Source organism: Narcine bancroftii, chromosome 3 (genome assembly GCF_036971445.1).
Source record: "Narcine bancroftii isolate sNarBan1 chromosome 3, sNarBan1.hap1, whole genome shotgun sequence".
Lineage (NCBI taxonomy): Eukaryota > Metazoa > Chordata > Chondrichthyes > Torpediniformes > Narcinidae > Narcine > Narcine bancroftii.
This window is the reverse complement of record NC_091471.1, coordinates 76,537,237-76,550,614: the sequence shown is the minus strand read 5'-3', so window position 1 is coordinate 76,550,614 and position 13,378 is coordinate 76,537,237.

The following is a 13,378-nucleotide window of genomic DNA, read 5'->3' as shown; positions in this document are numbered from 1 at the left end:
AGGAATTATTTCCCCAGTTTTTAATTTTGCTTACTGATGGATCTCACAATAATTATAGAGTTTCATAAATGCTGAATATCATGTAGCATGCTAAATATATCAGGATTGAGTTTCTGGGGGCAAGGCTGGTAGTGGTTATCTGATTACTTAATGCTGTTTTTATAAACTGTCTGTGGATCTTCCTCTGACATCTGTGGAACTGAATGCTTACCCTGTGCAGTTATGTTCAGATTTGTTTAAGATAATTTCGAAGGCTGTAAAAATGGGGCTGGAGTAACCAAATAGTTCCTGTCAAAGATCATGTCACGCTGTCCTGATAAGAGCTATAACAGGAAATGATACTGATTTGCATCTTCAGAGAAGGCATTAAACTGAGCTAAAGTCCATTCTTTTATGCAGACATAAAAGATCCTAGAGACCTTCTCATGTCCAGGTCAATCAACAGCAACAAAACTGTAGTTGTTATTGCATTCATGGCTTTGTGCAAATTAATTCTCATATTTCTTCATGCGACTGCTTTCCAAAAACATTTCAGAACATCTGGAGAACAATAAAATGCAATTTTTCAACCTTTTTAGAAAACTTTTCTGCTTTGGTTTCCATTTATCTTTTAAGCGTCTTCCTTACTATTTTTCTTTTTTAATCTGATTTCATTTATGTTCATTTTATTATGATGGGGGAGGGGGAGGTAGTGACTGGGTGGAGGTGTTGTCAGATGTCGAAGGGAATAAACAGACTGGGGGATGGGGTTAGTGGGACATAAATGGTCTTGTCAGAAAAATGAGTGGGGTAGTGGGAACCTGTGGAGATTGAGAAATGAGGTGAGAATTGAAATTAATCTGTTATGAGTCAAGCTTTAATTGAAAAATAATCAGATTACTTGCATCTGGAGTGGGCTATCAAAGAATAGTGTAGTTCATAATCAGAACTTCTTTGGATATCTATCGGTGTTAGGGGGAATATTCCCAGCAATGACCTGTTATTAGAATTGTATTAAGACAAATTACAGGCAACATAGCCTCAAATTGAAGTAAATTTCTTTAAATGTTTTTTTGGGCAATTTCCTTGCAGTCCTTTTTAAATTTGTTACTAAGTCTTTATATTGAACTCATCTAAGGATCTTAAAACCTTCTGAAGTCCATCTTCAGTCATAATCTTTATGGCTATTGGCCGAGGATGTAACAGTAAACACTTACATCTACACTACCAATGCCCCTTACACTCCATCACCCAAAGTTCACCAACCATGCTCTCTACATGCCATTTCTGGACTCTGCCAGGCAGTGAACCTATCTCAGGCAACATTAATGACACACGATAAAAAAAAAACCTTTGTACTTTTGAGCTAGAACAAGAATGAAATTAGAATATGGATGTAAGAAGATGGTAGGAGAGGCAGGTGATGAAGGTGGGAGGAGAGGGTTAGTTGTGGGGCTGGTGGTGGATTCAGGACGTTATGTATGATCAGCTTCATAATGTTCAATGCATTAGAAACTATTCAGAAAATAAGTGATTGTGCCTTGTATCCATTCCATTGGCAACCATAAACCCAGCAATTCCTTGGAACAAACTGGAATATTATAAGTTGCCACGGTGAGTGATATATTTTACATAAGGCAGATTTAATATTGATAATCCCTGCAGAAACAACTCCAGACTGCAAAGAAAAATCTTTTTCAACACCAGAAGAATACTGCACGCATGAGTGACCTGACAGACATGTAAATATTTAATCGTGTTTCCTTTAAACATTTCAGAACCATGGCTATATGGATAACGAAACTGGGTCGGCAGCAGTGGACATAGAAAACCAACACATTGAGAATATGCTTCTGTTTGCTTTTGTATTGATTGTGAGAATGTCAAAAATGGCTTTGATCATGCCCTACCAAAGCATACTAATTTTCTAGATCAAGTCTGTCAGAATATCGACTAAAACCAAAGAGCTATGGTGGCAGCTTTTGTGCTCAGTTCAGCAGGGAGCCTGTCTGTGAAACAGGATTATCAGGGGGTCATGCAGACAGTCAAAGGGGCTCATCACTTTCCTTCTGCTAATGCATTGGGGCGGGCTCATGTATGTGATTGAGATGTACTAGACAGGAGGCACAACAGTGAAGAAATCAAAAATCATACATGCGGCATCTGACAGGTTAGAGTAAACCACAAATTTGGTGATGTAGGAAACAGGCAATTGGGTGAATTGAATGGTTCCGATTGTGTTTTAATTTCTGGTATGAAACTTCACAAATTAGCATGGTTTAACTTAAAAATGTTTATACCAAAAATGTACAGAATATATTTCCCATTTCCATTGTGGAAATGAGAATTTTTCACCAACTTATGCAAACATTTACACAGCGCCTTTAATGAATGAATGATTTGATGAAGGAGATAAGCTGATCAAGGATTTGAAAAAAGACAACTCAATTTTTCCCAGTATAAACACAAAATATTTTCATGTTACAAAGAACATGGATAAGATATGAGGTTACCCTAACTGCAGACAATAGCCATTACTTTGATGAACAAAAATTACCCTTTAATTGCAAATCTCTTTCTTGCACCATCTCCCACTGTGTTCTTTTGATTCTTTTTTCTTTGGCTTGGCTTCGCGGACGAAGATTTATGGAGGGGGTAAAAAAGTCCACGTCAGCTGCAGGCTCGTTTGTGGCTGACCAGTCCGATGCGGGACAGGCAGACACGATTGCAGCGGTTGCAAGGGAAAATTGGTTGGTTGGGGTTGGGTGTTGGGTTTTTCCTCCTTTGCCTTTTGTCAGTGAGGTGGGCTCTGCGGTCTTCTTCAAAGGAGGCTGCTGCCCGCCAAACTGTGAGGCGCCAAGATGCACGGTTTGAGGCGTTATCAGCCCACTGGCGGTGGTCAATGTGGCAGGCACCAAGAGATTTCTTTAGGCAGTCCTTGTACCTTTTCTTTGGTGCACCTCTGTCACGGTGGCCAGTGGAGAGCTCGCCATATAATACGATCTTGGGAAGGCGATGGTCCTCCATTCTGGAGACGTGACCCATCCAGCGCAGCTGGATCTTCAGCAGCGTGGACTCGATGCTGTCGACCTCTGCCATCTCGAGTACCTCGACGTTAGGGGTGTGAGCGCTCCAATGGATGTTGAGGATGGAGCGGAGACAACGCTGGTGGAAGCGTTCTAGGAGCCGTAGGTGGTGCCGGTAGAGGACCCATGATTCGGAGCCGAACAGGAGTGTGGGTATGACAACGGCTCTGTATACGCTTATCTTTGTGAGGTTTTTCAGTTGGTTGTTTTTCCAGACTCTTTTGTGTAGTCTTCCAAAGGCGCTATTTGCCTTGGCGAGTCTGTTGTCTATCTCATTGTCGATCCTTGCATCTGATGAAATGGTGCAGCCGAGATAGGTAAACTGGTTGACCGTTTTGAGTTTTGTGTGCCCGATGGAGATGTGGGGGGGCTGGTAGTCATGGTGGGGAGCTGGCTGATGGAGGACCTCAGTTTTCTTCAGGCTGACTTCCAGGCCAAACATTTTGGCAGTTTCCGCAAAGCAGGACGTCAAGCGCTGAAGAGCTGGCTCTGAATGGGCAACTAAAGCGGCATCATCTGCAAAGAGTAGTTCACGGACAAGTTTCTCTTGTGTCTTGGTGTGAGCTTGCAGGCGCCTCAGATTGAAGAGACTGCCATCCGTGCGGTACCGGATGTAAACAGCGTCTTCATTGTTGGGGTCTTTCATGGCTTGGTTCAGCATCATGCTGAAGAAGATTGAAAAGAGGGTTGGTGCGAGAACACAGCCTTGCTTCACGCCATTGTTAATGCTCTCCATTGCAGGCAAAATCTTCGCTAGGATTCTACTAAATAGAATAATACCTAGTGTCGCTGAGAATATTCTCCCAGAATCACAGTGCGGCTTTCGCGCAAACAGAGGAACCACTGACATGGTCTTTGCCCTCAGACAGCTCCAAGAAAAGTGCAGAGAACAAAACAAAGGACTCTACATCACCTTTGTTGACCTCACCAAAGCCTTCGACACCGTGAGCAGGAAAGGGCTTTGGCAAATACTAGAGCGCATCGGATGTCCCCCAAAGTTCCTCAACATGATTATCCAACTGCACGAAAACCAACAAGGTCGGGTCAGATACAGCAATGAGCTCTCTTTTGATTAAATATTGTTAAATTAACAGTATTTCACTAGTCTGGAGATTCTAATTTAGCACAATTTCAAGTATTCTTGGCTAATGTGGAGAATTTTAAAAATTATACTTCACATTTTTTGTGTGCTATATCCATTGTCTAAGAAGAATCTTTTATAATGAGTCTTATTTTGTGGGAAATGCTGGAAGTTCTGTGTTGAGCAGTTTATATGCTCTGTACAAGTTCAGGACTCCTCTACTACATAGAAATTCTGCATATGCTCTGCGTTCTTGGGCGACAGTCTTTTTTCAAAGTGAATGTTTGCTGTGGGACACCGAAGCACGGCATTATACAGCTAGGATCAAAGTGGACATAGTAGCTCACTACTAGCATCATGGTTTGGCCCATTAATTCTTCAGGCTTGGAGCTCAAGTCCTTCTGTTATTTGGTTGCCATCCCTTTTTCTCCCTTCATAGCTTGGACAGGAGTCTACAGGAACAGCCAAGTTACTACAACTCTTGATGAATTCAGTTCTGAAATGTGGTTAGGTGAGATATATATAAAAAAAAACTAGAGGACATGGATTAAGGGTGAAAGGCTAAAAGTTTAAAGAGAACATTAGGGGTGGGGAATTTCTTCATGCAGTGTGTGATGAGAGCATGGAACAAACTGCCAGCTGAATTGGTAATCACAGGCTCAATTTTGATATTTAAGAAATATTTGGGAGGTACATGGATGGGAGGGGTATGGAGGGATATAGCCCAGGTGCAGATCAGAGGGAAGTGGTGAAATAATCATGTGGCATAGACTAAAAGGACCAAAGGGCTTCCTGCTGTGTTGTTGTGTTCTCTGAATTTATGGTTCAATCCTTTTCCTCCCACTACTGCTGTTGCTTGACCCACTAAGTTGCTCCAGCAGATAGATTCTTTGCTTCAGATTCCAGCATCTGCAGTCGCTTGTGTTTGCAATAACAACCTCTTATGGTTTTCTGCACACTAAATTTTGTTAGTGAGCATGCAGGGTAAATTTCCCCTGGGGTTCCCCCACTTGTCCACTGCAACTCTGGCAGAGACCTGGAAAATATCCAAAAACAAAAAGGCAACAAATAATGTGCATGTTTTTTTTCAGGTTTCTTTGGTGCTGCAGAAATGGTTAAGATCAGCAATTATGAACATTCAGGAAAATTCACCCCACAGCATTTATTCTCTGTTTTGGGTTCACATAATTCACATATTAATGTTACACTGTTTGAATCCAAACAACATACCATGATTTGTCTTTGCAATTTCATATAATACAGTATCGAACTTTCTGTTGACATTGTTATTTAAAGAATATCTAATACGCACATATCAAATTCCTGACTCCACTCTTTTTAGTGCAGGCATTAATCTACTTGAAATGGGAGCGACAGTCTGACATCTCAAGATTAATCACTGAAGTAACTTGCCAATACTGATTTTTGCTTTTTGTTGGATGAACACTCCTGAAGTGCCAGTTGATGAAGAATACAAAGACAATTTTTTATGAATATTTCAGCCTATCAGGTTGGTTAAGAATTCTGGTACTTCTCAAAACAGGTGGCTCCTTTGCAACCTTGGGAACTGGTACAGTTCCTGGGTCTGTAGTGTGGGAAGGACTGACTTCTGGATCCACTCCAGAATCGCCAGCGTGAGGCAGTGGAACCTCAGCATGGCCATCTGAAAGCTTACTAGGGTTCACAGGCTGAGGGGGAGGAGTGAGCCCAATCTCTCAGGCTCACTCTGAGTAGAGGTGTGAGGAAGGGGAGGCAAGGCCAGATCTCTTAGGGGTACAGTGTCAGTACTCTCGTCTGGGAATTTAACATGAGCGTAGTTGGGGTTAGTATGCAGTAGCTGAACTGGTTGGACTAGGGGGTCTGTTTTACATGCCCGAGCATGGGTCTTTAGCAGCACGGTTCCAGGCTCAGATAAACAGGCTGGCCAGTCCATCACAGTTCCTGATTTCCTAGAAAAGGCAAACATACGTTAATGATGTGTTTGATTTGTTGCAGTACACAATAATGACTGAATAAAATGTAGCGCCTCAGGCAGCACCTCCTGCCACCTGGTAACAGGGTAACTATGGATTTTTAAAACAAGATTAACAGTCTTCCAGACTGTAGCATTAGCCCTTTCGACCTGCCCATTGCCCTGCAGGTTGTAGCTCTTGGTATGGCTGGTGGCAATCCCCTTCCATAGCAGGGCTTGCCGCAATTCAGCGCTCATAAATGCTGAGCCCCTATCGGTATGAATGTAATTGAGAAAACCAAAAATGCTGAAAATTCTGTCAAGTGACTTAATGACAGACGCTGACGAGACGTCAGGGCAGGGTATCGCAAAGGGAAACCTGGAATATTCGTCAATTACAGTAAGGAAATATACATTTTTGTTGTTGGAAGGTAACGGTCCTTTAAAATCTAAGCTAATCCTCTCAAAAGGTCGGGTTGCCTTGATGAAAGTGGCCTCCAGAGCTTTGAAGTATTGCGGTTTGCATTCTGCACAAACGGGACAGCTTTTAGTCAGTTTCCTGACTTCTTCCAGAGAGTAACGAAGGTTGTTAGCCCTTATGTAGTAGAAGAACCTCGTGACTCCTGGGTGGCACAGTCTGCTATGGATCTCTTTTAGCCCCTCCAGCTGAGCACCAGCAGCAGATGGTGACAATGCGTCAGAGGGATCATTTAACCTACCTGGTCTGTACTGGATTTCATAATTATAAGTTGAGAGTTCTATTCACCAGCGTGCCATCTTATCGTTCTTGATTTTACTTTTGTGTTTAGTACTGAACATGTAGGCTACAGATTTCTGATCAGTGACAAGAGAAAATTTTCTGCCAGCTAGAAAGTGTCTCCAGTAGCGAACAGCTTCAATAATAGCCTGTGCTTCTTTTTCAATGGCAGGATATTTAAGTTCAGATCCGCATATCGTGCGTGAGAAGGATGCCATGGGTCTGCCCCTTTGATTAAGGGTTCATGCCAAGACACAATCTGAGGCATCAGTTTCCACTTGGAATGGGACATCCTCGTCAATGGACAAGAGTGCAGCTTTGGTAATATCAGCTTTAATTCTCTTGAAAGTATGGTAACTTCTTAAGGGGGGGGGCATTCTTTCCTGGTCGGGAAGGATTTCACCCTTGCGGACAATGTAGTTCAGAATGGGTAGGTCTATCACGTTGAACACACGTTTGCCCTCATTAAAGGTAAGGTTGAGTTTTTTAGCTGTTGCTAAAGATTTATTTAAGTTGTTGTCGTGCTCAGCCTGTGTTTTCCCACAGATAGTGATATTATCCAGATAGAGAAACGAACCCTGTAACTCATACGTCCTAACAATCTTATCCATTTCCCTCTGAAACACAGACACACCATTAATGACCCCAAAAGGTACCCTTTTAAACTGGTATAACCCTCCATCAGCCTCAAAAGCCATATAGGGCTGTTCCCTTTTCTTAATGGGGATTTGGTGATAAGCTGCTTTGAGGTCGATAGTGGAGTACACTTTGTATTGCGCTATCTGATTAATCATTTCATTGATGCGTGGCAGGGCGTAGGCATCCAGGTTAGTATAATGGTTGATTGTCTGGCTGTAGTCAATAGCCAGTCATCTCTGAGTGTGATTTTTCATGACTACCACTTGGGCCCTCCATGGACTCTTACTAAGTTCAATTACTCCCTCCTTAAGCAATCTCTGGGTCTCTGCTTTGATAAACTCACGATCCTTTTTGCTATAAGAATGGCTCTTAGTGGCAATCGGTTGACACTCAGGGGATAAATCACTGAAAAGGGAAGGAGTTTTGATCTTTAATGCAGACAGACCGCAGTAACTAGTGCGGGGGATGGTAAGTGTGGGTAGTGGCCCACCGAAATTTAACACTACACTGTTCATCTGAGATTGAATATCTAACCCCAGTAACACAGCGGCGCAGAACTCCGGCATAATAAAGAGCCACACATCAGCAAGGCAATGTCCCTGAAAATTTAAAGTAACTTTACACTTGTCCCTTACAGTTTTTGTAAGTTCACTACAAGCCATCAATATCTTTCTGTTCGCTGGATATCTCCGCAAATTTAAGGCTCTGGCAATTTCTCGTGGATGTAGCTGTCAGTATTCCCCAAGTCTATTAGACAATCAAGAGTCTCACCATTCACCTCCCCATTCATAGTCGACCGTTCCACTCTGTAACATCTCCCAAGTTTTACAGTCAATCGAGCTATCACAGGGGATCTCACCTCGCCGTCACTTGAAGTTGATTCAGCCTACTTGTCTGAAGATTCCCCTTTTCACAGTTGTCTTCCATTCCTGCAGCTCCAGGACACATTTTGTTGGTGCTTCTCTTCTTTTTCTTATCAATGGGAGTACTTTTTGCCTTACACGCTTTAGCGAAGTGGCCGAGTTTCCCACTGTCTGGGGTGCCAGCTCTTATCACTGAAGTAGCATTTTTCAGGAGTTCATCCTTTTCTTTCCTTCGGGGTTTCAGCACTCCTGGATGTTTCCTTTTCGGTTTCTAGCATTTTGCTGGACCGCGTGGCACTTTTCAGTGTTTTGGCTAGAGTGACTGCCCAGTCGTAGGTTAAGGGCTCCATCTCCAGCAGCCTCTGTCGGATGTAACTGGAATCAATCCCATTGACAAAAGCATCCAACTTCAAGGCATTGCGGTGTTGTTGCACATTGACAGCCCTGACATCACATTCGTTTGCCAGCGAGTTGAGGGCCAGTTCATAGGCAGCATCACTTTCCCCGAGTTTCTGGCATCTAGTCAGCAACTGGTGTCGAGCAAGCACCACATTCTGTGGTGCTACATAGTAAGCAGTCAGACGTTCCCGGGCTATACCCAGAGTGGTAGCTCCTTGCGTTACGGAGAAAGGGATCTCACCCAGCAGAGAGTTCAGGTGGCCCCACTGTATCACCTCATCGACCACATTGTTTCGAGACATGTAGTAATCGAAACAAGCAATCCAGTGGTTGAAAATTTCTCTGGCCTTCGGGGCAGACTGGTCGATTATCAGCCGCTCTGGCTTGAGTGCTGCAACCAATTCTGCTACCCGGTGGCAGGAGGTGCTGCCTGAGGCATTACACTCTATTTGGTCATTATTGTGTACTGCAACAAATCAAATACCTCATGAACATATGTTTGCCTTTCCTATGAAATCAGGAATTGTGATGGACTGGCTAGCCTGTTGATCTGAGCCTGGAACCATGCTGCTGAAGAGCCATGCTCGGGCGCGTAAAACAGACCCCCTAGTCCAACCAGTTCAGCTACTGTATACAAACCCCAACTACGCTCATGTCAAATTCCCAGACGGGAGTACTGACACTGTACCCCTAAGAGATCTGGCCTCGCCTGGTTGGAGCCACCTGTTTTGAGAAGAAGCACCAGAATTCGTAAACAACCTGATAGGCTGACATATTCATAAAACATCATCTTTGTCTACTTCATCAACTAGCACTTCAATTTTATTAGCAGAAAATCATGGTACAATAATGAAAGACAATAGGTGCATATGCAGTTATATCCAAGGGGAGTGTCCTTAACAGTAGAGATAATTCACAGCCAATGTTAGTACAGCAAGGCTCACCAGAGGGGAGACAGGCAGCTTGGCAGACATTCACCACAACTCCCAAGTTAAGAACTTATCTTTAATTTTGCTAAGATCCATTTGATAATGGTCACTGGTCATTCTTGGAATCCCTGTGAAAATTGCAGTGAGCTTTCCACTTTCTGACTCAACTTTGTTCTTCCTTCTCCCTCACCAATCTCTGAATTTAACCCAAACCACTTGCAGGCTTGGTGCTCATTTTTACTCTGAGCTGAGATCCTGAATTTACTAGTATTCACAGCATCTCAGTCATGATCTAATTCAAAACTCTATGGCCTGTGTCCTAACTGACTTGTTAAAGCATACATACAGCATGGTGCTGAAGACCCAACTGCACTGGGTGGATCACATCTCCAGAATGGAGGACCATCGCCTTCCCAAGATCGTGTTATATGGTGAGCTCTCCACTGGCCACTGAGACAGAGGTGCACCAAAGAAGAGGTACAAGGACTGCTTAAAGAAATCTCTTGCTGCCTGCCACATTGACCACTGCCAGTGGGCTGATATCGCCTCCAACCGTGCATCTTGGTACCTCATAGTTCGGTGGGCAGCAACCTCCTTTGAAGAAGACCACAGAGCCCACTTCACTGACAAAAGACAAAGTAGGAAAAACCCAACACCCTACCCCAACCCACCAATTTTCCCTTGCAACCGCTGCAACCGTGCCTGCCTGTCCCGCATCGGACTTGTCAGTCACCAAAGAGCCTGCAGCAGACGTGGACATATCCCTCCATAAATCTTCATCCACGAAGCCAAGCCAAAGAAGAAAGAACAGCACGAACCCATGCCCCCCAAATACACCCAATTAGCCTACAACCCCAGTATGTTTTGAATGGTGGGAGAAAACAGAGGACCTGGAGGAAATGCATGCAGAAGCAGGGAGAACATACAGACAGCATTAGATTAAAACCTGGCACAGTAACAGCATTGCCCTAGCCGCTATACTAACCCATGCCACATCGCTCTGGCTGCTTCAGAAATGATCTCATTTACAAATTGTTATACTTGGATTTAAATCCCCATGTCCTAGTCTCTCTGTAACTTTGGTTCAGCGGAGCATCGCATCTCCTCCCCATCAAACCCCAGCCCATTTGTGCTCCTTCATGTGGGCTCTTGCTTTAAAATCCACTAATATTGGTGTCTGTGCATAAGTTGCTCATGTCCAAAACTCTGAAATATCCATCCCTCCACCTTTCCATCTCACCTTCCTTCGTATTTTTAAAAAAAATATTTTGAACTTTTAAAACAACATAAAATCAATAACAACAACAAATAAAAAAAGGTTTTTATACAATATGGTAAACCCCCCCTCCCTCTGCCCCCCTCAGCCAGGCCCCTCAAGGGGAGCCAAAAAAAAAACATAACATATACAATATTTTAATATTTTTCCAAACCCATATATTCTAAATAAGATGACCACAATTTAAAAAAAAGAGTAATTATCATGTAAATTATGTTATTTTCTCCATATAAATACAAGATCTCAATTCATTATACCAATGCACTATATTAATCTCTACATTTTCTTTCCAAGTAATTGCTACACATTTTTGTGCCACAGATAACGGCAAACATACAAATGCTACTTGAAACTTATCCAACCCCAAGCTAGTCAACGAAACCGTATAGCCCAACAAAAAAAATCTCTAAATCTGATGGTAATTTAATTTTAAATAATTTCTCCGAAACCAACCTAACTTTTTCCCAAAAAGGTTGTACCCTATCACAAGACCAAACTGCATGCAAAAATGTTCCGGTACTTAACCCACATCTAAATCAAAAATCCAAATGACTAAATCCATATTTTTTCAATTTCTTAGGAGTCAAGTATAACTGATGCAAAAACATAGAAAACATAGAAAATAGGTATAGGAGTAGACCATTTGGCCCTTCAAGCCTACACCGCCATTCATTTTGATCATGGCTGATCATCCACTCAGTACCCTGTTCCAGCTCTCTCTCCGTACCCCCTGATCCCCCTAGTCACAAGTACTAAATTTAACTCTCCCTTAAATATAGCTATGGAACCGGCCTCAATCACTTCCTGTGGCAGAGAATTCCATAAATTCACCACCCTCTGAGTGAAAAAAATTCTTCCTCATCTCAGTCCTAAAGGACTTCCCCTTTATCCTTAAACTGTGACCCCCTGGTTCTAGACTTGCTCAACATTGGGAACAATCTTCCTGCATCTAGCCTGTCAAATCCCTTAAGAATTTTGAATATTTCTATTAAATCTCCTCTTAATTGTCTAAACTCCAGCGAGTACAAGCCCAGTTGTTCTAGTCTTTCTTCATATGCAAGTCCCGTCATCCCTGGTATCAATGTGGTCAACTTTTTCTGCACTCTCTCCATGGCAATGATGTCCTTCCTCAGATAAGGAGACCAAAACTGAACACAATACTCCAGGTGAGGTCTCACCAAGGCCCGATACAACTGCATCAATACCTCTCTGCTCCTGTACTTGAATCCTCTTGATATGAATGCCAACATACCATTCACCTTTTTTACTGCTTGCTGCACCTGCCTGCCCACTTTTAATGACTGATGCAGAGTGACACCCAGGTCTCTTTGCATCTCCCTTTTTCCTAATTGAATACCATTAAGATAGTACTCAGCCTTCCCATTCTTTCCTCCAAACTGCATAATCACACACTTATCCACATTATATTGCAACTGGTATGCATTTGTCCACTCACCCAACCTGTCCAAGTCACCCTGCACACTCTTAACAGCCTCTACACAGCTCACAATCCCACCCAGCTTCGTGTCGTCTGCAAACTTGGAAGTGCTGTTTTCTATTTCCTCATCTAAATCATTAATATATATCTTAAATAACTGGGGTCCAAGCACTGAGCATTGTGGTACCCCACTAGTAACTGACTGCCATTCCGAAAAGTACCCGTTTATTCTCACTCTTTGCTTCCTATCTGTCAACCAATTCTCTATCCACCTCAATACCATATCCCCTGTACTGTGCGCCTTAAGTTTGTATAGTAATCTCCTGTGTGGGACCTTATCAAAAGCCTTCTGAAAATCCAGGTAAACCACATCCACTGGTTCTCCCCTATCCACTCTACTAGTTACAGCCTCAAAAAATTCAATAAGATTAGTCAGACACAAGTTTCCCTTCATAAAACCATGCTGGGTCTGACCAATGAATTCACCACTTTCCAGATGTGCCGCAATCACATCTTTAATAACTGACTCTAACATTTTCCCCACTACCATGTCAAGCTAACCGGTCTATAATTCCCTGATTTCTCTTTCCCTCCCTTTTTAAAAAGTGGAGTTATATTAGCCACCTTCCAATCCTCAGGAACTACTCCAGAATCTAAAGAGTTTTGAAAAATTATCAACAATGCATCCATTATTTCATGGGCTACTTCCTTTAGCACTCTGGGATGCAGACCATCTGCCTTTAATCCCTTCAGATTTATCCAACACAACCTTATAACTTACACTTATTTTCCCCAGTCCTTCCGTCACATTAGTCCCATGGTCCCCTATTATTTCCTGAAGATTATTCATATTTTCCCTAGTGAAGACCGAACTAAAGTAGTTATTTAATTGGTGTGCCATGTCCTTGTTCTCCATGACCAATTCACCTGTTTCTGACTGCAAGGGACCCACATTTGTCTTTACTAGTCTCTTTCTCTTT